Source organism: Sus scrofa, chromosome 2 (genome assembly GCF_000003025.6).
Source record: "Sus scrofa isolate TJ Tabasco breed Duroc chromosome 2, Sscrofa11.1, whole genome shotgun sequence".
NCBI classification, from domain to species: domain Eukaryota; kingdom Metazoa; phylum Chordata; class Mammalia; order Artiodactyla; family Suidae; genus Sus; species Sus scrofa.
Window position 1 is genome coordinate 6,201,931 of NC_010444.4, and position 23,957 is coordinate 6,225,887.

At 47.5% G+C, this 23,957-nt stretch overlaps 1 protein-coding gene and 2 long non-coding RNA genes across 3 annotated transcripts in view; 1 reads left to right on the top strand and 2 right to left on the bottom strand.

Moving 5' to 3' along the window:
• Positions 1-23,957, bottom strand: part of PACS1 (phosphofurin acidic cluster sorting protein 1) — a 138,965-nt gene that overhangs the window by 63,586 nt on the left and 51,422 nt on the right.
• LOC106509301 lies at positions 3,555-19,717 on the top strand. Its single transcript, XR_002341433.1, has 3 exons — positions 3,555-3,927; positions 8,189-8,269; positions 10,955-19,717. It is a non-coding gene; the product is annotated as an uncharacterized LOC106509301 (long non-coding RNA).
• Positions 7,176-23,957, bottom strand: part of LOC106509302 — a 39,121-nt gene continuing 22,339 nt past the window's right edge. The window contains exon 3 of the long non-coding RNA XR_002341432.1: positions 7,176-9,964. This is a non-coding gene — a long non-coding RNA (uncharacterized LOC106509302). The remainder of the gene's footprint in view (positions 9,965-23,957) is intronic.

Sequence of the window (23,957 nt, forward strand, 5' to 3'; positions counted from 1 at the left end):
GGAGTGAGGAATGTTGACACCAAAGTTATTTATCACATATGCACCTACTTTTTGGCTTTCGAAATTTTGTGAGTAAAATTTTGGCCCACTGCTATCTCTTCCTCCTTTTTCTTCATCCTCATAGATTTACACTTAAAAAAAGATTCCTTTACGTCATTTCAATGGAGTTAGGGAAGGAATAAATATGATCTATCACATTTCTTCATCTTTTATAAGCCCTGGCAGACTTTTGCTCATCTGCACTGGCCAGAACTGGGTCACACATGCTAAGTAGTTGTAGAAGTGAAATTATCAAGATGAGCAAAATTACCAGGAACTTGGGATAGGACCAATCTTCCTAGAAGAACAGGACCACAAAGGGGAACCTGATACCTGAACAAAACAGGTTCTGAAAAAGAGAAAAAGCAACCTGCAGCAGAACCATCTAGTCAATGAATCCTGAGTAGCCCTCTTGAAATAGTGGAAAGATTTTTTCAAAACCGACTTTTGGAGGTCTCCTGTGGAGCAGCGGGTTAAGGATCTGGTGTTGTCACTGCAATGGCTTCGGTTGCTGCTGTGGCATGGATTCAATCCCTGGCCCAGGAACTTCCATACGCCCTGGGTACGGCCCCCCCAAAAAAAAGACAGACAAAAAGAAGAAACATCAAAACTGAATTTCATTGGGAGATATAATTTATACACAATAAATGTAAAACTTACACGCCAGTGTCACCACCACCATGGTTACGATAAAGAACATCTCCTCACTCCTAAATCCCAGGCAACCACGGATCGGCCTTCCCGTCACCACACGGTTTCTGCCTTCCAGATTTTGATATAAGAAGAATCATCCAACATGCACACTTTTGCTACTAGTTTCCTTCACACAACATGTTTCTGAGACGATCCATGCTGTGCTGTGTATCAGCAGTTCCTTTGTGCTGGGGAGTAATAGTTCATTGCGTTGGCATGCCACAATTTGTTGATCCAGTCACCTACGGATGGACACATGGGTTGTTTCCAGTCTTTGGCTATGATGACTAAAGCTGCTACCAATGTTCATATAGAAGTTTTCGTTTTCATCTGCACTTGTGTTTTCTTTTCTCTAAGGTAAATACATCTCCAGGAATGGAATTACCGGGTCCTATGGTAAGGATAAGTTTTAACATTAAAAGAAACTGCCAACTGTTTTCCAAACCAGCTGTTCCATTTTACATCCTCAGGTGAAGGGTATCAAAGCCCAACTTGTGCCACAGATTTGCCAACACTTGGTATTGTCGGTCTTTTAAATGTTGCCTATTCCAGGGGCTAAAATGGACAGTTACGTTGGCCATCCATTACGGTTGTAAACTGCTTTTCCCTGATGACTGATAATGGAAGTATCTTTTCATGGTACTCCTGGTCATTTGTATACCTTATTTTGTTGACTTTGTTTCGTTTTGGCTGTACCCAGGACATGAGGAAGCTCCCAGGCCAGGAATCAACATGTCCCACAGCACCAACCAAGTACCTGCAGTGACAACGTCAGAGCCTTAACCTGCTGCACCACGAGAGAACTATCTCCATAGTATATCTTATTTTGCAGAGCATCTGCTCACATCTTTTTGCTGGTTTTAAGAATGGAGTTAACATCTTGTTACTGAATCATAAGGCTTCTTTACAGTCCCTGTCAGATACATGGATCGCATACATTTTCTCCCAGACTGTGGCTTGCCTTTTCTTAGTAGTGTTTTCGAAAAGTAACATTTTAAATTTTGATCGAGTCCAATTTAGCATTCATTTATTTTTCACAGTTTGTGCTCACAGCAATGCCGGATCCTTAGCCCACTGAGCAAGGCCAGGGATCGAACCTCATGGTTGCTAGTCAGATTCGTTTCCGTGCGCCAGGACAGGAACTCCAGTCCTGCACAATTTCACTCTGACATTGTTGCTGAAAATCAGTTGACTGTATGTGCGGATCTACACGTGTGTGTGTCTATCTCTGGACTCTGTTCTGTCTCATTTATCTATGTCTCATTTATCCAAATGTCTATTCTTTGCCAGTACCGTATGCAAACAAGCCAGTCCTCTCACTTTGCTGTTTTTGTTTTTGTTTTTTTTAAGTATTTTAAAAGGCCTATTCTAGGTCTTTTGCATTTCTATATACATGTATGTATGTATGTATGTATTTATGGCCACGCTCACAACATGTGGAAGCTCCCAGGGCAGGGATCGAACCTATAGCACAGCAGCAACTCAAGCTGCTGCAATGACAATGCCGGATCCTCAACCGGCTGAGCCACAAGAGAACTCCTTCTATATGCATTTTAGAATTGGTTTGTTACTTTCTATGATGAAAATAAAGCAGGAGTTCCCGTCGTGGCGCAGTGGTTAATGAATCCGACTAGGAACATGAGGTTGCAGGTTCGGTCCCTGCCCTTGCTCAGTGGGTGAAGGATCCGGCGTTGCCGTGAGCTGTGGTGTAGGTTGCAGACGCGGCTTGGATCCCGCATTGCTGTGGCTCTGGCGTAGGCCAGTGGCTACAGCCCCAATTCGACCCCTAGCCTGGGAACCTCCATATGCCACGGGAGCGGCCCAAAGAAATAGCAAAAAAAATAAATAAATAAAGCAGACCCAATTGAAAAATGGGCAGAAGACCTAAATAGACATTTCTCTAAAGAAGACATTCAGATGGCCAGTAGGCACATGAAAAATTGCTCAACATTGCTAATTATTAGAGAAATACAAATCAAAACTACAATGAGGTACCACCTCACAGCAGTCAGAATGGCCATCATTAACAAGGCTACAAATAAATGCTGGAGGGGGTGTGGAGGAAAGGGTACCCTCTTTTACTGTTGGTGGGAATGTAAACTGGTACAACCACTACGGAAAACAGTAAGGAGGTATCTCAGAAAACTAAACATTGAACTACCATACGAGCCAGCAATCCCACCCCTGGGCATCTATCCAGACAAACCTTTCATACAAAAAATACATGCACTCCTATGTTCATTGCAGCGCTAGTCTCAATAAGAGACACAGAAACCACCTAAATGTCCATCACAGATGAACGGGTTCCATACGATGGAATACTCAGCCATAAAGGAGAAAAACTAACGCCATTTGCAGCAACACGGCTGGAACTATATTTGTATAGTTAAAGTTTTGGTTAATGTTTCATATACCTGTAAAAATGGACTTTATTCTGTATAGAGCTTGATAAATGACAATTGGGTTAAGTTGGTTACACAGTGTCATTGAGATATTTCATGTCCTTACTGATTTTCGCTTTGTTTTTCAATCAATTACCAAGGAAAGAAGGTTAAAAATCTCCAATTATGATTGTGGATTTGACCACACCTCCCTCTAATCACACCAGTTTTGCTTCAGTATTTTGAAGTTCTGTTATTATGGGCACATACATTGAAGATGTTTGTGTCTCACTCATGTCCTGACCCTTTTATCGTAACATTCCTTGTCCTGAAGTACCCTTTGATGTGAACAGAAGCGCTTCGGCTTTCTTACGCCGTTTACAGGGTTCTTGTTCTATACTTGTGGTTTAGTAGAGGCTGGTCTGCTACACGCAGGTCACATGTAAGGGCCTCATCACAGTCAACTGCCAGTCCCATCGCTCCCTCATCTTGGTGCTACTGCGACTGCGCTGTCTTTCTGCACACATTATGCATCCGGCAGGACACTGTTAGAGTTGACGTTAAAATCACAACACGTCTTTTAGAGAAACGAGAGAGGGAAAGAGACAGAGCCTGGCATCTCCCCACATATGCTGCACGTCTTGTGCTCTTCATCTCTTCCTGTAGATCTGAGTTACCATCTGCCACTTCCCTTCACTCTAAAACTTCCTTCAGTCCAAGTCTGCTGGCAACGAACTTCCTCAGTTTTTGTTTATCTGGAAATGTCTTTATTTCTCATTTTTGAAAGATAGTTTCTCCGGACACTGAGGTTTTGGTGAGTAGTTTTTTCCTTCAGTATTAGAAAGTATTGTTCCAATGTCTTCTGGCCTCCGCTGTTGCTGGTAAGTTAGCCGTATTTGTCACACTGATCCTTCATATGTAATATATCATGTTTCCCTGTTTTCAAGATTTTCTTTTCTTTTTGGCCTCAGCCATTTGGCCATGATCTGCCCACAATTGTTTTTCTTTGTGTTTATTCTGCTTAGAGTCCACTGAACTTCTTGGATCTGTAAATCAATGTTTTCCACCAAATTTGCGAATTTAGGGACTAGTAATGTCTTCAAATATGTTTTCTGCCCATTTTTCTCCTCTTCTTCTGGGACTTCAATTACAGCTATAACAAACTACCTTATATTGTCCTACAAGGCTCAAAGGCTCTGTTCCCTTTTCTTAAATATTGGTTTTTTTTAGTGGACTTGGGTAATTTCTACTGTTGTTTTCAAGTGTAGATTCCTTTGTTTGTAATTTCAAAACTGTTGAGCACATCTAGTGAGTTTTTATTAGTTTCATTTCAGCCCTAAAATTTCCATTTTTTTCAGTACCCATTTCTTTGTTGCAACGTCTCTCTGTTCACAAGTATTTTTAATTCTCTGATCATATTTTCCTATAATTCCTTGATCGTATGTATAATCGCTGAAGTCTTTGCCTATAAAATCCAACCTGTGTACCCACTTAGATACTCAGAATCAGTTTCTACTGATTGCTTCTTTTCCTGAGTATGAGTTACATTTTCCTGTTTCTTTATAGGCCTAGTAACTGTAGGTTGAAAACTAGATAAGATGTAGTAATTCTGGGAGTTCCCGTCCTGGCTCAGTGGAAGCAAATCTGACTAGCATCCATGAGGATGCAGGTTCGATCCTTGGCTGCACTCTGTGGGTTAAGGATCTGGCGTTGCCATGAGCTGTGGTGTAGGTCTCAGACTCAGCTCAGATCTGGCATTGCTGTGGCTGTGGCTGTGGCCAGCAGCTCCAGCTCCGATTTGACCCCTAGCCTGGGAACCTCCATATGCCGCGGGTACAGCTCTAAAAAGACAGCAGGAAAAAACAAAAAACAAAACACATAGCAGTTCTGGACCCTGCTGTGTCCTGCGGATTTTTTAAATTCTGCATACTACAATAAAAAAAAAAAATAGTAGGCAGTTAACTTGCCTAGATTCAAACTACAGATTAGCCTTCCTTGTGGTATGCAGCAGCTGATAAATCTGCTCAGTTCTCACAGCTTCCAGCTACTACTTTTTTAGCCTGGCTCCCTGGGGTCTCTCCTGCATCTGTGTAATTTGGCTTATACACAGGTTTGAGGGCTCACACTCCATGATTTTTGTGATTTTGTAATTTCTAATTTTCTAGCTGTTCTTCCAGTCTTAAGGTCTGTCTTCTTACACCTCAAGCCAATAAGGCTTCGGCCTTCTCCTGCCTGAGCTGTACATAGTTTAGGAATGAACTCAGTTTAAAAGGGAGTGGGGGGGAGTTCCCATTGTGGCGCAGCAGAAAACGGATCTGACTAGTATCCATGAGGATGTGGGTAAAAGATCTGGCGTTGTCCTGAGCTGAGGTGTAGGTCGCTTGGATCCCTCGTTGCTGTGGCTGTGGCATCGGCCGGCAGCTGCAGTTCTGATTGGACCCCTAGCCTGGGAACTCCCATATGACCCTAAAAAGTTTAAAAAAAAAAAGGCATTAAACCTTCAGCTTGTTTAAGTTTGTCTTTCCAGGACTGATTCTTTTCTTGCCTCTTCCTGTTTGTTTTTTGTTTGGCTGAGTTCCTTGGGGTCTCTCTTGCACATCTGGAATTTAACAGTTGTAATACCTTTTTTTTTTTTTTTTTTTTTTGGTGTGCTTTTGACATGTGGAAGTTCCTAGGCCTGGGATCAAACCCAAGCCACAGCAACAAAGCAGGCTGCTGCAGTGACAATGCCGGATCCTTAATCTGCTGCACCACAAGGGAATTCCTGTAATGGTTAATTTTATGTGTCAACTCAACTGGGCTAAGGGATGCCTAGATAGCTTTATTAACGTTGTTTCTGGGTGTGTCAAGGGTGTTTCCGGGAGAGATAGCATTTAAACTGGTGAACTGAGAAAAGCCGCTGGCCCTCCCCAGGGTGGGTATCATTCAATCCGCTGGGAGCCTAAATAGAACAAAAAGATGGAAGAAGGGCAAACCTGTTCTCTTTGCTTTAGCGGAAACACCCATCTTCTCCAGCCCTCAGACATCAGCCCTCCTGGCTCTTGGCTTTGAGACTCAATTCACCAACAACCCTCTGGACTCGGACTGAATCACACACCACCAGCCTTCCTGGTTCCCAAACCTGGGGACTGCAGATCAAGGGGCTTCTTAGCCTCCATAATCACATGAGCCAATGCCTAAAATCACTCTATCTACCTACACACACACACACACACACACACACACACACACACACACACACACACGGTCTCCTTCTCTGGAGAATGCTGACTAATACCACAGTCAGCCAGGGCTCTGGGCAGAGTTCTCGCCCAGATGTTGGGCCTCGCCCTCTGCAGGTTTCTCTCACTTCCAAGATGTCCCCTTATACTTCCCCTGCTCTCCGACTGTCACCTCCCTTCTCTGTCACCTCCCACCTGTACGGCTACAGTTTTCCACTCATTTCATTCACTGCAGCCACTGTGCAACTGAAGCACATCTTGAGGCAAACTACCCCCGCCTCCTCCAGCAAACCTGCAGGTCTGGCTCCTTTGCATGACAATTTTTTTTCTCCTGCAGCTTCCCTCTGCTTTTCTTTCATTCAGCTTTTCTAACTGTTATCTGGGGGAGGGGGTGAGCAACCACCTCGCTCTGCCTCCTTTACTGGAAATGTCCTAATCCGACAGAGAATAACACACAGCATGCTTTCAAGGAGGTTTCTTCTTTTTCTTTTTTTAATAAACTTACCTTTAAATTTCATAGCACTACACAAAACACTTAGAAGTAAAAACTTTTAAAATAATGAACAGCAATCTAAATGGTAAAGACCAAGCTGTCTTTAGAAATTCAAGCAGTACACATGCTGCATATAATACAGTCAAAGGCAGAAAAGCCTTGGGACTGTTCTTCCTATTTTAATGAAAAGGAAACATGGAAAAAAAAAAAAAAGTTCAGGTCCCAAATTAGAGAAGCTAGAAACTAGAATTCTGACTCTAGAAGATGAATCTTTTTCCTGCCTAGGAGTCACCCCAATTCAGTCTGTTCCACATTTAGTAACGGGAGGACACGGGAAAAATAAAGCTCGTCTTTGTTTTGGTTTTGTTTGGCTTTGTTTTGATGGTCTCGATGGTTATTGGGGGGAGGAGAAAGAATGCGGACTAAATAACTGCACAACAGTGGCTCTACTGGATTCCAGCCGCTGTAAGAAACAGCGTCTCTCGTGAAGTGCAAATATCTGCAGACGCACGCGCTGCCATATGCAACACACACATGCACTGGGGACAGAGACGTGGAGCAAGAAAAGAGAGTGTGAATGAGATCCGCTTGGCTCCCCAAGATTTTTATAATGTACTAAACAGACACGAAAGAGAGAGAGAGAGAGAGAGGAAGGAAGGGAGAAGAAAGAAAGGAAGGAAGGAAATGCAGGAGGCAGGACGTGGAGGTAGAAAGTGAGGTGCTTGTTAGACCGAGTACCTGATGAGTAAATCTCACAATTCCAGATAAGAGTCAGTGCTATGCTACGACTTACTGTTTTAAAAGCATAGTGTGTGGGAAAGAAACTCAGGGACTTGGAGAACAGACTTGTGGTTGCCCAAGGAGAGGCGGAGGGGGAGGGGGGACAGGGAGGCTGGGGTTAACAGATGCAAACTATTGCATGGGGAGGGAATAAGCAATGAGATTCTGCTGCACAGCACAGGGGACTCTATCTGGTCACGTGCGGTGGAACACGACGGAGGATGGTGTGGGGAAGGAATCTGTATTATGTGTGCCTGGCTCACTTCGCTGGACAGGAGGAACGGGCGGAACACAGTAAATCAACTATGATTGGGGAAAAAAAAATCATAAAACGTCTGTGTGTGTGTGTTTACAAAGTATTATGATACACTATAGAAAAATAACTGACTTGTTTTGGAAATATGTAGCAAAGTGAAAGAAACATCCCGATAAGTCTCTGAGGAGAATCACTGTTAAAAATCCAAGAAAAAATGTGTGTCCACCAACCTTCAGCATACCCTTCGGTACTTCCCTCCCTCCCTCCCTCTCTGCCCCCCTCTTCTCTCTCTAACCAAACGGATCCTATTATTCATATTTTACAGCTTGTATTGTCGGTGAGCCTCCTGGACTGAATCTGCTGGATCTGTCCCTCCATGTTGTGCAGCCATGATGTTTCTGCTCAGGTGCTTTTTCTTTTAATTCTTGTTTCATTTTCAGACCTGACTCCTTGGGGGTTGCCCCTGCACCTGCAGGGTTTAGTGATCCGCCAGTGATTGGTTAAAGGTCCTGCTCACACCCCTGGAGCCAACTAGGCTCCAATCTCTGCTCGGTGATCTGTGTGGGGTTAAGAACACCCAGTTCAGGGCTCCCCCCAACTGTGACTTTCCGCTGGGCCCTTCTGCATGTTCCCTATGCTGTTTCAGCGTCCCCGGCCACCTGGGCTGTGCAGGGAGCTTGGGACGCCTCTGCTCTTGTCTGCAAGTTGGTCAGGCGAGTGTGGAGAGCTTTCCAAGTCTTTCTGTGGCTGCATCATTTCCAGGGCCTCTGCTACATGTCTGACCAGTCTACTGTCTGACCCCAGTGGGGCAGCTATTTAGGCTGCCAGAGCTGCCTGTTCACTTGCTGCTGAGATCCAACTGGTACTGACGATGCCAGTGGGCGGGGCTTTTCACCTTCGGCTCCAAATCAAGTGCTGCCGCCCCCCGCCCGCCCCGCAGCCAGCTCTATGGTCTGCCACCCCCCCCCCCAACGATGACGGAACTACTACACTGATGGGGGGTTAGAGGTGGCAGGGGGTAGTCCCCAGCCAAGAACATGAGAAACTCCCCCTGCGGGGGGTGGACAGGGAAGGAGGGAGTTTGGGGTCAGCTGTTAAATACTGGATGGAGAACAACAGGTCCCACTGCGTGGCGTGGGAACCAACGAGACGCAATCCCCTCCCACAAACCATAACAGAGGAAAACGTGAGAAAGAATATACATGTGTATAACTGGGTCCCTTTGCTGTGTGGCAGAAATGAACACGCTATTGTAAGTCCACTATACTTCACTAAAATTAAAGAAACAAACACCCCACTGTCCTTATCTGAATGAAGTTCAGCCGTTCCTTCTGATTAAATGCTTTTTTTTTTTTTTTTTTTTGTCTTTTTGCTATTTCTTCGGCCGCTCTCGCGGCATATGGAGATTCCCAGGCTAGGGGTCTAATTGGAGCTGTAGCCACAGGCCTACACCAGAGCCACAGCAACGCGGGATCCGAGCCGCGTCTGCAACCTACACCACAGCTCACAGCAATGCCGGATCGTTAACCCACTGAGCAAGGGCAGGGACCGAACCCGAAATCTTATGGTTCCTAGTCGGATTCGTCAACCACTGCGCCACGACAGGAACTCCAGATGCTTCTCAATTTAGTAGTAGTGGTAGTGGTGGCGGTGGCAGTAGCAGTTTTTATGGCCTTACCTGCGGCATCTGGAAATTCCCAGGCTAGGGGTCACCTCGGAGCTGCAGCTGCTGGCCACAGCCACAGCCACACCAGATCCAAGCTGCATGTGGGACCCACACCACAGCTCGAGGCAAAACGCTTCTCAATTTGACGCTGGCAGCTGTTGTACTTCCTGAGTCCTGCAGTGGTTGTTTTTTGACACCTCTGCCCAGTGTATTCTTGTCTTAGAGGAGAGAGTGTCCCACTTCCGCACTCACTCCACATACCGAAGTCCCGCCTCTGTCCTCAGCCACTGTCAAATCTTTCATCTTCAACGTGCCACTCAGCCACACGACAGTCACACGACTTCAGGCTACAGGTCGAATGTGGGCTCGTAAAGGGGAACGAGCATCCTTCCGGCCCAGCTGCCTCCCACACTGTTACACCACGACTTCCGGGTCCTGAGAGAGCGAATGATAACGTTTTAAAATTGGCTCCGTAACTCCACCTCGTCTGAAAGTCAACCAAATGCCTGTGTTCCCTTTGAGTCTGATCCCTGGACCCGGAGCAGCTTTCACCTTGCTTCTTCTCTTTTTCTGTTTTGGCGGCCCTGCAGCACATGGAGTTCCTGAGCCAGGGATCAGATCCAAGCTGCGGTTGCAGCTTACACCGCAGCTGCGTCAGCTCGAGATCTTCAACCCACTGTGCCGGGCCGGGGGATCGAACCTGTGGTCCTGGCGCTGCAGAGATGCCACTGATCCCGTCGCGCCATAGTGGAAACTCCTTACCTTGATTCTTTGATAGAATCAAGATAGAGAGATAGAGAGATAGAGAGATAGAAAGCTCTCGGCTGTTTTCAGTTTTCCTTCCCTGTAAGTCACCCACTCTCCCTACTGGCCGGCATCTGAGGTCGCCCCGCTACGCAGAGCTGGTTACCCAACCTCTGGCGACGACAGACAGGCCCAGAGCCTCTGGAGTTCATCTGTACCACTGACAAGCCCAGGATTTATTTCCCTTTGCTCTAATAAAGCTTGTTTCCTTCCTCAACACGATACCGTTTCTTTTTGTAATGGAAAGGGCTCGCATTGCTGTTCCTCACCCACTGAAACCGCAAACGATCACATGGCTTACTCTGGTTCATTCAGCAAACGGGTATTATTGTCACCAGGGGCTAGTCTTTCTGTTTTTTTTTTTTTTTTTTAGAACCCAACTCAAGAAAAAGCTAAATATAGTCGGTTATCAGTAAGAAGCAAATAGGAATCAAAGTCCAGGAATTTCTGCTTCTTAGTTCTACGATCAGCACCTGCCCAAACTAGGAACATTTTTCAATACTGTTGCTGTATGTTGACACCATGAGTTTGTGAAAAAAGCATTTATTCTACACAACCCACCCTCAATTAAGTGCAAATTGTTTTTGAAGCTTCTTAAAGTTTTTTTTTTCCCTCTCACAGAAGCTTTCAGCAGCAAACGGCTTTCCTTCTAGAGGACTCTACATTAAATCGGGGCAAATATCAGGGCAAACTAAATTCCTCCCTCATCACTTCCCTGGGTTGGTGACCTACACAGAAGAGCAGAGCAGTAACTGGACCAGCCAGATCCAGCCCAGCTGAGCCCACGCACAGGAAGCGTGGGCTGTGAAGTGGCCACACCCCCAGCCGCTGCTCCAGAAGGCTCTCCCCGCACAGGCCTAGCCTCACAAGCGTGTGAGTTGGGAACACGCCACCGAGGGAGGCGGAGAGGCCGCGGACCACTTCTCCTGCAGCAGCAAGGCGCTTCCGGTGATGTGCACGGCAAGGCGTCCCTGAAGCCAACAGCCCATTACAGGGAGAGTTAACCCATAAAGCGGGATGGATCACAAGAAGGTAATTCAACTGCAAGACTCTTGACAACAGCATTAATCTAATACTGCTTGGGAGGGAAATCACTTTTTTTTGGTTTGGCGTTTTCATTAACAGAACCACCCGACTGTCACTTAAAAAGCTGCGTCAGGAAAAACAGCCTCTCACGTGGTCTTTACTAGACAGAATGACCTGACCTCGCTTTATATAAACCACAGAATTGCTCGTTGAGCCACAGGCTGCAGGCCATGTAGGCTAAACTTGGGTTTGTGATGGCATTCCAGATACAAATGCCATTTACTGATTGGGGGTTTTTCCAGCAAGGGTGGCTCGTGCGTAAGGGGACAGGATGGAAAAATCCTGAACAGGAGTTCCCACTGGGGCTCAGCGGGTGAAGAACCCAACGCTGTCTCTGTGAGGATATGGGTTGGACCCCTGGCCTGACCCTGTGTTGCCCTGGCTGCGGTGTAGGCCTCAGCGGCAGCTCTGAGACACGTGACCCGGGAACTTCCATATGCCACAAGTGCATAAAAAGAAAAACCAAAAGCAAAAAAAACCCCTGGACAGCATTCAGAGGGACACCACTTCAGAGCGCTTCTCATGGGCATTAGAGGGAAGCGGCGTTAGCGGGAAGCTCACCGGAACCTTCCCCTGCTCTTTTTCTTTTCAGGAGCTCCAGTCCCATTTGGTTTAAACAAACAGCTCGGAGTCACAGAAAGCACCAGGTTTGCATCTGAGAGCTGTGTTCACGCCCGCTTCTTTCACAAGATGCTGATGGGTACGCGATGAGCCCACTCTACCTGGGCTATAGTTTGATCCGCTCAGTGTTCATAACCTGGGGGATGAGAAAACACCTCCCAGATCCACCAAGGGAAACGGTACCACTGCATTAAATAGGCAAGAAGTTCAGGATAAGCATACTTTAGGGCTTTACACAATGGAATGACGCTGCTGCACGACAGACAACAAAACACATAACGTGCATGTATGAATATGATGGATGCGTTCTTTGCATTCGCAGCAAGAAAGTGGAAACAACTTAAGCTTCTTTTCTTGTGTCCTGAAGTAAAATTCATGAAGAACTTCTCCAAACATTCCTCACCAAAACCCTCTCACACTTACAAAGAGGTTCTAAAACTAGAGGTGAAGCAAAACTCTCTAGAGCTGTGGCTCAGACACTTGAGCATCACTTCAGAGTCATTTCAAATACTCAGGAGATTTGTATACACATTAATGTTTGAGAAGCACCGGCCTATAGCACTTTTTCAATTAAGCTTTTCCTTTTTTTTCTGTAAAAAAAAATTTTTTTTTTAACTGAGGTATAGGTTTGTTTTGTTTTTATGGCCCCACCTGCAGCATATGGAAGTTCCCAGTCCAGGGGTCGAATTGGAGCTGCAGCTGAGGCCTATGCTGAAGCTTGTGGCAACACCAGATCCTTAACCCACGGAGCGAGGCCAGGGATCAACCCTCCATCCTCACGGAAACAATGTCGGGGTCTTAGCCCAAGGAGCCGCAACGGGAACTCCTCGAGTAAGCTTTAATTACATACAAGAGCTAGACTCTGAATGAACTCCATGTTACAGTTCATTAGAACAGGGTGGAGGCTGCTTTGTCAGATACGAGGAGGCTTTCCTTCATCTGTGGCTTGACGCTACCTAAGCAACCATCGCCAGTGTCGGGGTTTAGCACACCACACGCACTGAAGGCAAAGGGTACGGGGATGTTCTCAGGTCGTCAGCATTAATGTCTCAACAGGACTTACTTAAGAAACTAGTCCTCAAAGTCAGAACTTCTAAATTTTGTCGTCAGTGCTTCTCAAGCTTTGGCAGGCCTGAGAATCACCAGGGGAATTTGTTTTAAAAGGAAGATAGTAAGGTCTCACCACCCAGGAGTCCTATTAGGTTCATCAGGAGTGATTCTAGCAATTCTAAGAAACGTGACATCGGGGCTGGGATTAGAAGGCACCCAGGGCACATTTAGGGAAGTACTTACCCTCAGGTGCAAGCAAATGCAAGACTGCCACCTGAGCAAACCTGACTGTATGTGCCTCCTTAAATGTCACATTCAGGGCATCTCGCTGGACTCATCCTGGTCTTGGGCTTGTATTGGGTGAGTCCATGGACCAGCAGCACCAGCACAGTCTGGAGCCTTTTTAGAAATACAGAATCGTGGCCTAACTCCAGGACCACTGAATCAGAATCTGCAGGTTAACAAGATTCTCAAGTTACTCTTTCATTAATTTTTTTTAGGGCCGCACCCGTGGCACATGGAGGTTCCCAGGCTAGGGTCCAATCGGAGCTACAGCTGCTGGCCTACGCCACAGCCACAGCAACGCGGGATCCTCAACCCACTGAGTGAGGCCAGGGATCAAACCCACGTCCTCATGGATGCTAGTCAGCTTCATTACCGCTAAGCCATGACGGGAAATCCTCTCAGGTTATTTCTTGTGCACACTGAAGTTTGAGAAACACTGAAAACAAGGGGATGCCCAAACAAAGTCTTGCAACTGACACGAAAATGCTAAGCTCTTTGTAACACAACATGATACAGGAACGTGAGCAGCGGCTGCCCACTGAGCTCAAAGGACAGCCCTACACTGACCAGCAGTTTTGTCGCTCTCTCTTAACCCCTGGCCTGAATAACGACATGAAAGAGATGCTTGTTAATCTGCAGGTGGAATAAAACAAGAGGCTGCTGGTGCAAAAAGAAAGAACCAGGCCATCTTGACAGGCCGGAGGACAGGTCGCACGCTGAACTATAATAAGTGTAGGAAAAATTTTACACTTAAGCTAAAAATTTCAATAATGAATGTATATAAGATGTGTGACAGTTTGCCTGGCAGCAAAACCTATGAAAGATCCTGGGAATAAGTCCGGAAGTAAATCATGCATTTAATATAATGGCATTTCACATCAGTGGGAGAAAATGAATAATTTAATAAATGGTGTTGGAATAATCGGGTAGCTAACCGGGAAAAAAAATGAAAGTGTACCTCCACCCGCACGTCTTACAGCAAAATGAATTCCCGAAGGATCGAAGAGTTAAACATAAAAGCAAATCTATTACAGTATGAGAAGAAAATATGAGGAAAACTTTCAAAAAATAACCTCAGAGTGGGTGAGGCCTCTCTAAGCAAGAACAACATCCGAATGATATAAACAAAACCCAGAGGCTCTTTTTTAAAAGTGGAGACCTTTGACTGTATCAAGAAAAGCACCTGCTGAGAACTATGTCTAGATACTCATGCTGCAACAGAACGAAGGGTGGGGAAAAAAAAATGTAATGTATACATGTAAGGATAACTTGATCCCCTTGCTGTACAGTGGGAAAATAAAATTGAAAAAAAGAAAAAAAGAAAAAAAGAAAAGCACCTGCATGGTAAATCCCACTGTGAGCAAAACCCGGAGAAAGATGACAAAGGGGGGTTACAACTGGCATCAAAAACACAGTTGCCCTCCTGGGGAAGAGGGAGAAGACGAGTCTCGCGCTGCTGTAAATGGCTGAGTCGGGGTTAATGGAAGACATTTCTGTGAGTTCAATGTCAGCTGAACGTATGGAAGACCTTTCTAAGAATCAGGCCAAGGCGAACCAGCCAACTTCTAGGAATTTCTGGAAGGGAGGACCACGCAAGACGGGAACTCAGCAACATGATCTTTGAGGTTCCGTCAGACTCTAAAATGATGCCGTTCCAACCCAAGGATGACATCACCTCCGGAAGAGTTCAGAGCACACAAGCAAAGCCGCGAGGCCCTCTCACCTCCCAAAGGACCGGAGACCACTGTGCTCGGGGCTCTAACTTTTCACTCAAAGCACAATGTCCTGGGGCCGGGGGCAGGGGGTGGGGGAGGAGGAATGGCGGGTGTACACGACTTACCCACTCATGACTCCAGCACTTGGGAGTATTTTGAGTTTTTGGTGGTTCGGGCTGGGCAATCCTATTTCATTCCCATTCCTTCCCTTGGCTCTCCCCTTACGCAAAGCACAAGAAGGACTGGGCAAGAGAGTGGGTTAGGGTTGGAGAATTAAGCACGAGGTCCCAGCAGTGCGGTTCTCAGTTGTATAAAACCCCTAACCCTTGAGCGATACCTAGATGTCAGTGTCACTTTCACTGCCGTCTGACTGTGAGCTAATGAGCACGAACGAACAAACCAATAGGACCAAAAATTCAGCGCACAAATGGGCGATAGTTGTGCAAGGCCGGGGGTCCCTGGCCAGCCTGTCAGTGCAAACCTGGCGAACCCAGGCATCTTGAGACACGGAGCAGCCGCGCTTTTTCCAAGGAGAAAACGCCCCCGGAATCCCAGCAACTGAGGAGGTAAAGCAAAAGGGAAGAAAAGTCTTTGTCACTGTGAATGACGGTGCTTACGACAAAGCAAAGGTCAGCTGGACAAGACGGAGAAGGCTGACCACAATCTGTCAAGGCTCTGAAGGCAACCTCCTAACTCCTCTCTCCAAAGCTCTAAACGTCAGCAACACCAACTTTACTGTGACACCGAATCTCACTTCGAAATCTAGTGCTTCCTTTTGTCTTACACGCCACTAAATACCTTTTGGCTGTGATGGGGAGAGTTTTTGGTTCAAAACCATAACGAAAAGAATGAATGGGGACAAGAAAGAAGATGCTCTGAGGATGAGAGAGCAATAAATAACCAGCTCCAAGAGGAGATGAGAAGAATCACCCGAAGCATCATGACCTAAAACGCAGGTAAAACGGAATAAAAGCGCGTGAAGGCCGGGTAGGGAGGGAATCCCCAGGGAGGGTGGGAGAGGAGGACGGTGACGACGCTGTGACCGAGTTTCTCTCCAGGCCATCGGGGGGCACCAGTGGTCCAGGACACGGTGGCGGCTCCAGGTAGAGGCTCCCTGAGCCGGCTTCCCCAGTCATGGGGTGGTCCCAAGTGGGGGATACTCATCTATCAATCATTAGAAATGCTTTCATAGCCCGGTGATTACAGAAAAAGAAAATCAAATAAAACGGACTTCTGTATTTGCTTATCCAAATCCAAAAGGGTGACGACAAACAGTGTCATGTGGTCCCCAGAAGCAGGAGCACCAGGGAGAGCTCAGACAGTCTCCAGGGAGCTCCTGCTGCTCCGAGCTCCCACCATCCCCAGGCAGCAGGCCCGGAGTGCCAGCCCCTGAGGCCCGGGCTGCAGGGCAGGGGGACGGAGCTCACAGGGCGAGGGCGAGGGGAAGGGGCCTGGAGCAGCGACCTCAAAGACAGACGGGTCTCAGGGACACGGTTGGCTCCGAGAAAGCAGAATGAACGTGGGGTGCATAGCGCGGGCATCTGGAAAGGCAGGAGGTTAAGTGCCTTGCTCGATATCACACGCGAAGAGCACGAATGTTACCCGTGTAACTGTTTTGCTGCTCCAGCCTTTTCCACCAGACGCCACAGAGTCACAATTCCTTTTTTTTTTTAAGGTGGAATGTATTGCTTCAAGGTACATATAACAAACAGGTCTGCCAGACAGGCGAGCCCGGACAACACATACCAACAAATCTATTCCTTCAGAATGTGCGGCCCTCCTTCCTCAAGACTGCTGGCCGGCAAAACCCTTCCAAGACCTGCACGACACTGGATCACAAACCATGAGCCTTACCGGCAGCTCCATGACCTGTCCTGGGGTCGGCAACATCCTTGGCCCTGAGCGTCAGTCAAGTGTGAGGCCTCTGGCAGCTACCCGCTACCGGGGGAGCCGAAGAGGCGGCGGAGGGGAGAGAGGTGGAGAAGGGCAGGGCGGAGGGGAGCAGGCGTATAGAAACGGAGCACCCCCAAAGCAAGCCCAAAGCTGCTTTTGCAGCTTAGACCACCCGGAGTGCCCCTGAACTGTGCCGTCCCGGCTGCTCTGCAATTTGAATAACACTGGCTTCAAATGTCCATGGCAAAACCACGTGTTAGAAGCACCGTTTTTCACATCAGACCCTGGGTGTTGGGGAGCTGGCCCAGGGGTGTAAGGAGCTTTCAGGACCCAGGGAGGCAGCTCTGCTGAGACAGAGGCTGGGGGCACTGCCCTGCCTGGTACCTGCTCCGTGTCTTCACATTATTTCATTTACTCCTCACAAAACACCAATAAGATATGTGTTATCTCCACTCTGTAAATGACAAGACACACCTACAGAGGATACGTTACTCCCCGAGGCCTCAGCAACAGCAGCAACAGCACGTGGCAGGGCCAGATCCTAATCTAAGGCTCTCAAAGTGACAGCAGCCTTCCTCTGGCGAGAAGCAGGGAGCAGCTCCTCCAGCCGGCGGCATTCGGGCCACTCACGACTCTGCACACGCGGCAAAGACGCTGCCTTGGCGCCCATTCATTCATCCCAGACGATGTCCCAACTGCCACCACGTCTAGAGCTCGGCTGCAAACACCGATACAACCACGAAGGAGACAGCCAGGCTGCCCTACCCTGAAGCGGTGGGGCAGTGATGCAGGGAATAAAGACAAGGGCAAATAACACGACATCAGATAGCAAGACGGGCTACCAAAAACAAGACCCCACATGTGAGAGCGGGCAAGGGTCCTAATTCAGACTGAGGGAGGGGGGACCCAGCGCTGAGACCTGAGAGACCAGACCCACCCCCGCAAATAGCTAGAGGCAGAACATTCCAGGTCAAAGAATCACACCAGCGCCCTGAGGACACAACAGGCTCAGCGTGAAAGAAAAAAACCAGACCTGTTTGCCTGGAGCAGAATAAGAGATGTAGTTAGATGGATATTCAGGAATAGGTCATGCTGCTCCTGAGGTAAAAGTAAAGTTTGCATTTTATTCCGTGATTGGAAGTTATCAGAGGGGTTTTTTTTGTTTGTTTGTTTGTTTTGCACCCGTGGTATATGGAGGTTCCCAGACTCGGGGTCCAATCGGAGCTACAGCTGCCGGCCTACACCACAGCCACAGCAACGCAGGATCTGAGCCACATCTGTGACCTACGCCACAGCTCACAGCAACGCCAGATCCTTAACCCACTGAGCAAGGCCGAGGATCAAACCTGCAACCTCATGGTTCCTAGTCGGATTCGTTAACCACTGCTTCACGATGGGAACTCCACAAATCTTTATACTTGAAAAACCTAAGGAAATGACATTAAAATGTAGGACTGCTGTTGAATAAAAGACATATGAACAAAGTTGACGATGGGTGAAGGCCAGGACATCCGCAACATGTGTCACTGACGTACGATTAACATCTGGAACAGACAGAATTTCACTGGGCAAATGGGACAAGGATACGACTAGGTCATTCATCAATGGAAAATGCATAGGCCGGTTTACACAGAGCTCCTGATCCTCACCAGCCATCGGAGAAACACGCTACGTCTGCCAAACTGACAAAGGATTTGAAAGTCAGATGCTTGGTGCTCACATCGTGCTGAACAGAGAGAGAGCAGTCATGCTGTACTTAGTGAAACTAAGAATGGACTGGGAGTTCCCGTCGTGGCTCAGCGGTAATGAATTGGACTAGGCTCCATGAGGAGGAGGGTTTGGTCTCTGGCCCCGCTCAGGGGGTTAAGGATCTGTGAGCTGTGGTGTAGGTCGCAAATGCAGCTCAGATCTGGCATTGCTGCGGCTGTGGTGTAGGCCAGCAGCTACAGCTTCAATTTGACCCCTAACCTGGGAACTTCCATATGCTGAGGGTGCGGCCCTTAATAAAGACCGAGGGTGGGGGAGGGAGAATAGACTTGGGGAAGTTCCCTGGTGGCTCAGCGGGTTAAGGATCTGGCATTGTCACTGCTGTGGCACAAAAAGCTGCTGTGGCTTAGCTTTGGTCCCTGGCCTAGGAACTTCCACATGCCACAGCTGCAGTCAAAAAAACAAAAACAAAAAACAAACAGGGATTCCCACCACAGTGAAGCGGGTTAGGAATCCACCTGCCACAGCTCGGGTGGCTGCAGAGGTACAGGTTCAATCCCCGGCCCAGAGCGGTGGGTTAAAGGATCTGGTATTGCCGTAGCTGCACCATAGGTCACAGCTGTGGCTTGGATTTTTTTTTTTGGACTTTATAAAAATTAAGGATTTATTTTCAACAAAGGATATTATGAACAAAGTTAATAAACATACAGCAAATTAGTAGATATCATTAAAATTGTCTAATACAAACAAGACGCTGATATGTAGAATACATGAGAAATGCCTCCAAGTCAACATTGAAAAGGAAACCCAATGGGAAACAGGAAAACTCACGGAAAAGCAAACCCAGGTGCCTGAACTGTTCATGAAGAGATGTACAAAATCATTAGTAAGTAGATAAATACAAATTTGGGGTTTTGGGCTGCAACCATGGCATGTGGAAGTTCCTGGGCCAGGACTGAACCCGAGTGTGGTTTGGATTTGACCCCTGGCCCCAGAACTTCCGAACGCTGCAAGTGCAGCCTTAAAAAAAAAAAAAAAAAAAAAAAAGAATGGACTCGAGGAACCTATCAATTGGACTTGTTGGTACCTAGCTATAAAAACTCATCCGCGGAGTTCCCGTCGTGGCACAGTGGTTAACAAATCCGAATAGGAACCATGAGGTTGTGGGTTCGATCCCTGGCCTTGCTCAGTGGGTTAAGGATCCGGCGTTGCCGTGAGCTGTGGTGTAGGTTGCAGACACGGCTCGGATCCCGCGTTGCTGTGGCTCTGGTGTAGGCTGGTGGCTACACCTCCGATTTGACCCCTAGCCCGGGAACCTCCATATGCCGCGGGAGCGGCCCTAGAAAAGGCAAAAAGACAAAAAAAAACAGAAAAACAAACAAAAAAAACTCCTCCACGTCCCGAAGAAGATCTGTGTGAGGACTTTGCTCGGAGCAGTGTGGGTGGTGCAGGAGAACGAACCAGGTGTCCGTCAGCAGGAGGAACAGATCAATAAAATTCGGCAGATGCTAGAGATGAACTACAATGAACTAAACACAGTAATGCGGATGGAACTTAGAGTTTAAAATGAAAAGGATCAAAATGAGAATTATGACATAATGCTATTTATATACCACACACGGATACAAACATATCCAAGGATAAATATTAAACACTAGAGATCTTTTTTTTTTTTTTTTGCTATTTCTTGGGCTGCTCCTGCGGCATATGGAGGTTCTCAGGCTAGGGGTCAAATCGGAGCTGTAGCCCCCAGCCCACACCAGAGCCACAGCAACGCGGGATCCGAGCCGCGTCTGCGACCTACACCACAGCTCACGGCAACGCCGGATCCCTAACCTGCTGAGCAAGGGCAGGGACCGAACCCGCAACCTCATGGTTCCTAGTCGGACTCGTTAACCGCTGCGCCACGACGGGAACTCCAACACCAGAGATCTTAATGGGAATGGGGAACGGAACGGGAGGGGAGGCGGGAAAATGGCAAAAACGAGAAGTAATGAGTAAGAGAGGTACTGCAATGTCGATGCAATGCAGTCTCATCGGTTCTTGGGATCTAAAAGAAAAAGCAACAACAAAATACAGAGCAAGAGGCATGTTCCTTCTGTGCCACCTACCTTTCCCAAAGTGCCTGACCTTCTGTCAGGTGACTCATCTGACTTAATCAGGAAGGAGGCCCGGGGGGAGGCAGGAGGCCCCGGCCCAGGGTAAAGGGAGCCCCCACCGCATCCTGTACCCACCTCTGCCGCACATTTCTCGTCCTGCTGAGACGATGTGCGTTGTGACGGCCTTCCCCCCGAGAGGGAGAGCACATTCGCCTCCGCAAACCAAGAGCGCAGCAGGGACTGCTGCAAAGAAGACATGCGATCAAAGCCGAGTGGCTGACCAGTTTGCTGCTTGACAGACGGGATGAAAACCATCACAATTAGAACGCAACTTACCTGTTTTCAACTCAGTTCCCGACTGTCCTAAGGCAGCTAGTGTTCAGTGAATGACCCCAGGAAATGGCTAGATGTCTCTGGTATCATTCACTCTAGCACCAAAAGGCACATCCCCTTGGATGACAGACACATGAAATTCAAGTCCACTTTATGGTTAGAAGGAAACATCAGAGATGTTGCAGAAAAATCAGAAATGGGGAGGAGTTTCCGTCATGGCTCAGTGGTTAATGAATCCGACTAGGAAACATGGGTTGAGGGTTTGATCCCTGGCCTTGCTCAGTGAGTTAAGGATCCAGCGTTGCCGTGAGCTGGGGTGTAGGTCGCAGACACGGCTAGGATCCCCTGTTGCTGTGGCTCTGGTGTAGGCCAGGGGCTACAGCTCCGATTAGACCCCTGGCCTGAGAACCTCCATATGCCTCGGGTGCGGACCTAGAAAAGACCAAAAAAAAAAAAAAAAAAAAAAAAATCAGAAATGGAAATGATGACAATTTTAAGTGGAGGAAAGAGACACAGCCCAAGTCAGATAACTCCTGTGGCCTGGCAGCGCTAGGAAGCCTCAAACCCCTTCAAATGACCATTTGACACTATGGATACTACACATGAAAACCCTTCCTACTCATTTTTAATTCAACTTGATTGCAGTATAATTTACATAAAATAAAATGCACCCATTTTATCTATTTATTTTCCTTCTAGGGCCGCATGTGCGGCATGTGTAAGTTCCCAGGCTAGAGGATGAATCAGAGCTGCAGCTGCCCACCTACACCACAGCCACAGCCACACCAGATCCGAGCCACGTCTGCAACCTACACCACAGCTCAGGGCAACGCCAGATCCTTAACCCACTGCACGAGGCCAGGATTGAACCTGCGTCTTCACGGATACTAGTCGGGTTCCTCACTGCTGAGCCACAATGGGAACTCCCAAATGCTCTCATTTTAAATGCACGGTTTGATGAGCTTAAAGGTAGGCACTCCCAGGGCTACAATCAAGACATGGAACACTGCCGTCACCCCAAAAGTTCCCTTGTACCCCCCCTGCAACAAGTGCCCCCATTCACCCAGCTCCAGGCAGCCACGGACTGACTGCCTCTGTCAAGATGCCCAGCTTTACATCTTTGCTAATGTTTTTGAAAAAGGTTTACTTTGTATCTGGACAATTTCAAACATTCACGAAGTGGAGCAGTTTTATGAACAGGATTTATCCCACACTCAGCTTCGACAGTTTTTAATGCATGACAATCCTGTCTCATCTGTACTCCCGCTCACGACCCTGCCTGGATTGTTTTGAAGCAAATCCCAGACACCTCTTCATATGTAAATATTTCAGTATATATCTCTAAAGGATAGTCTTAAAAAAAAAGCCACAATTCCATTTTCACAGCTAAAAATAATTATTAAGCTTATTCTTTTTTTTTTTTTTTTTAATGGCCACACCCGCAGCATATGGAAGTTCCCAGGCTAGGGGTCAAATCAGAGGTGCAGCTGCCAGCCCATGCCACAGCCACAGCAAGGTGGGATATGAGCCATGTCTGCAACCTACACCATAGCTCGTGGCAGGGCCGGATCCTGAACCCACTGAGCAGGGCCAGGGATCCAACCTGCATCCTCATGGATACTAGTCGGGTTTGTTACCACTAAGCCACAAAGGGAACTCCCGATAAGCTTCCTAATACCATAAAATAATCAGCCAGTATCCACATTTTCCCCTGCATTGTTTTTGTTTGAATCAGATCCACATATTTCTATTGGTTCATTCATCTCAAGTCTCTTTTTAATCTACAGGAGGCCTCTCCATCCTCCCCCCCCTTATTATTTATTTGTTGAAGAAACTAGTTTGTCCCATAAAGTAGTTTGGAATTTACTGACTGCATCCCTAAAAAAACATTTACTGTGTTTCTGTCCCTCGGATTCCCTCTAAATCCATAGTAAGGTCTAGAGGTGTTTTTTGTTTTTGTTTTTTAAACAAACTCAGGTTCTGTTCGAGCCTGCAAGGCTACTTTACAGGTGGCTTGTGGACCTCTATCAGGAGACACCTACCATGTCCCACATTCTCTTCGTCTCTTTGAAAAACACAGCCTTTTTCTCAAATAACTGAAGAGTATCTATGACAGCAAATAAGAGTCACTTAATCTAAAAGAGTGTAAATGAGGGCACCGACCCCCATTTAACAGAGCGATTCTGGACCACAGCGTCCCTACAGGGGAAGCGTGGCCTTTGAGGACCCCGTGAGTCCATCCATCACACCCACCTACCGCTGCCCTGAAGCCACGCGCCGCACACGCGCTGCCCTATGCGCGTCTCAGCTCCTCGCGAGGAGCTACGTTTAGCCCCCAGAGGGAGGCCGTGCAGCCTCACGCCCCTCCTCGACCCCCTCCAGTGGCACTCGGTCAGCAGTGACCCTTGGAAAGACTCTGCTCTACCCTTGCAGAGGTCCGGCCTCTCTCATGAGTTCTTCACGAGCTTCCTCCAGGGTCAGCACATCTGCACGCTACCAACCAGAGGACGAGGCTCAGAGAAGAGACACGCACAGCAGATCAGTGGAAAGTTACAATGAGAGCTCAAAATTCACTGTCATTCAGAGACGCTGGCTGAGTTCCGTGTGTCTCTAATGCCTCCTCCTTCCCTTCAGGGAGGTTCATGAGTCTAAACAAGCTGAGTCCCTGAGGGACAGGGCCGAGGACGCTGTCTAGACAAGGAACCAGAGGGCCCGGTCAAGTGACCTTCCTGCTCTCTTTGGCAGGACAAGTCCCTGCTTGACAAGAACGAAGTTAGCACAAGAGACAAATAAGAATCAGTTAAACTAAAGAGATAACCCATGAGATGCGGAAGG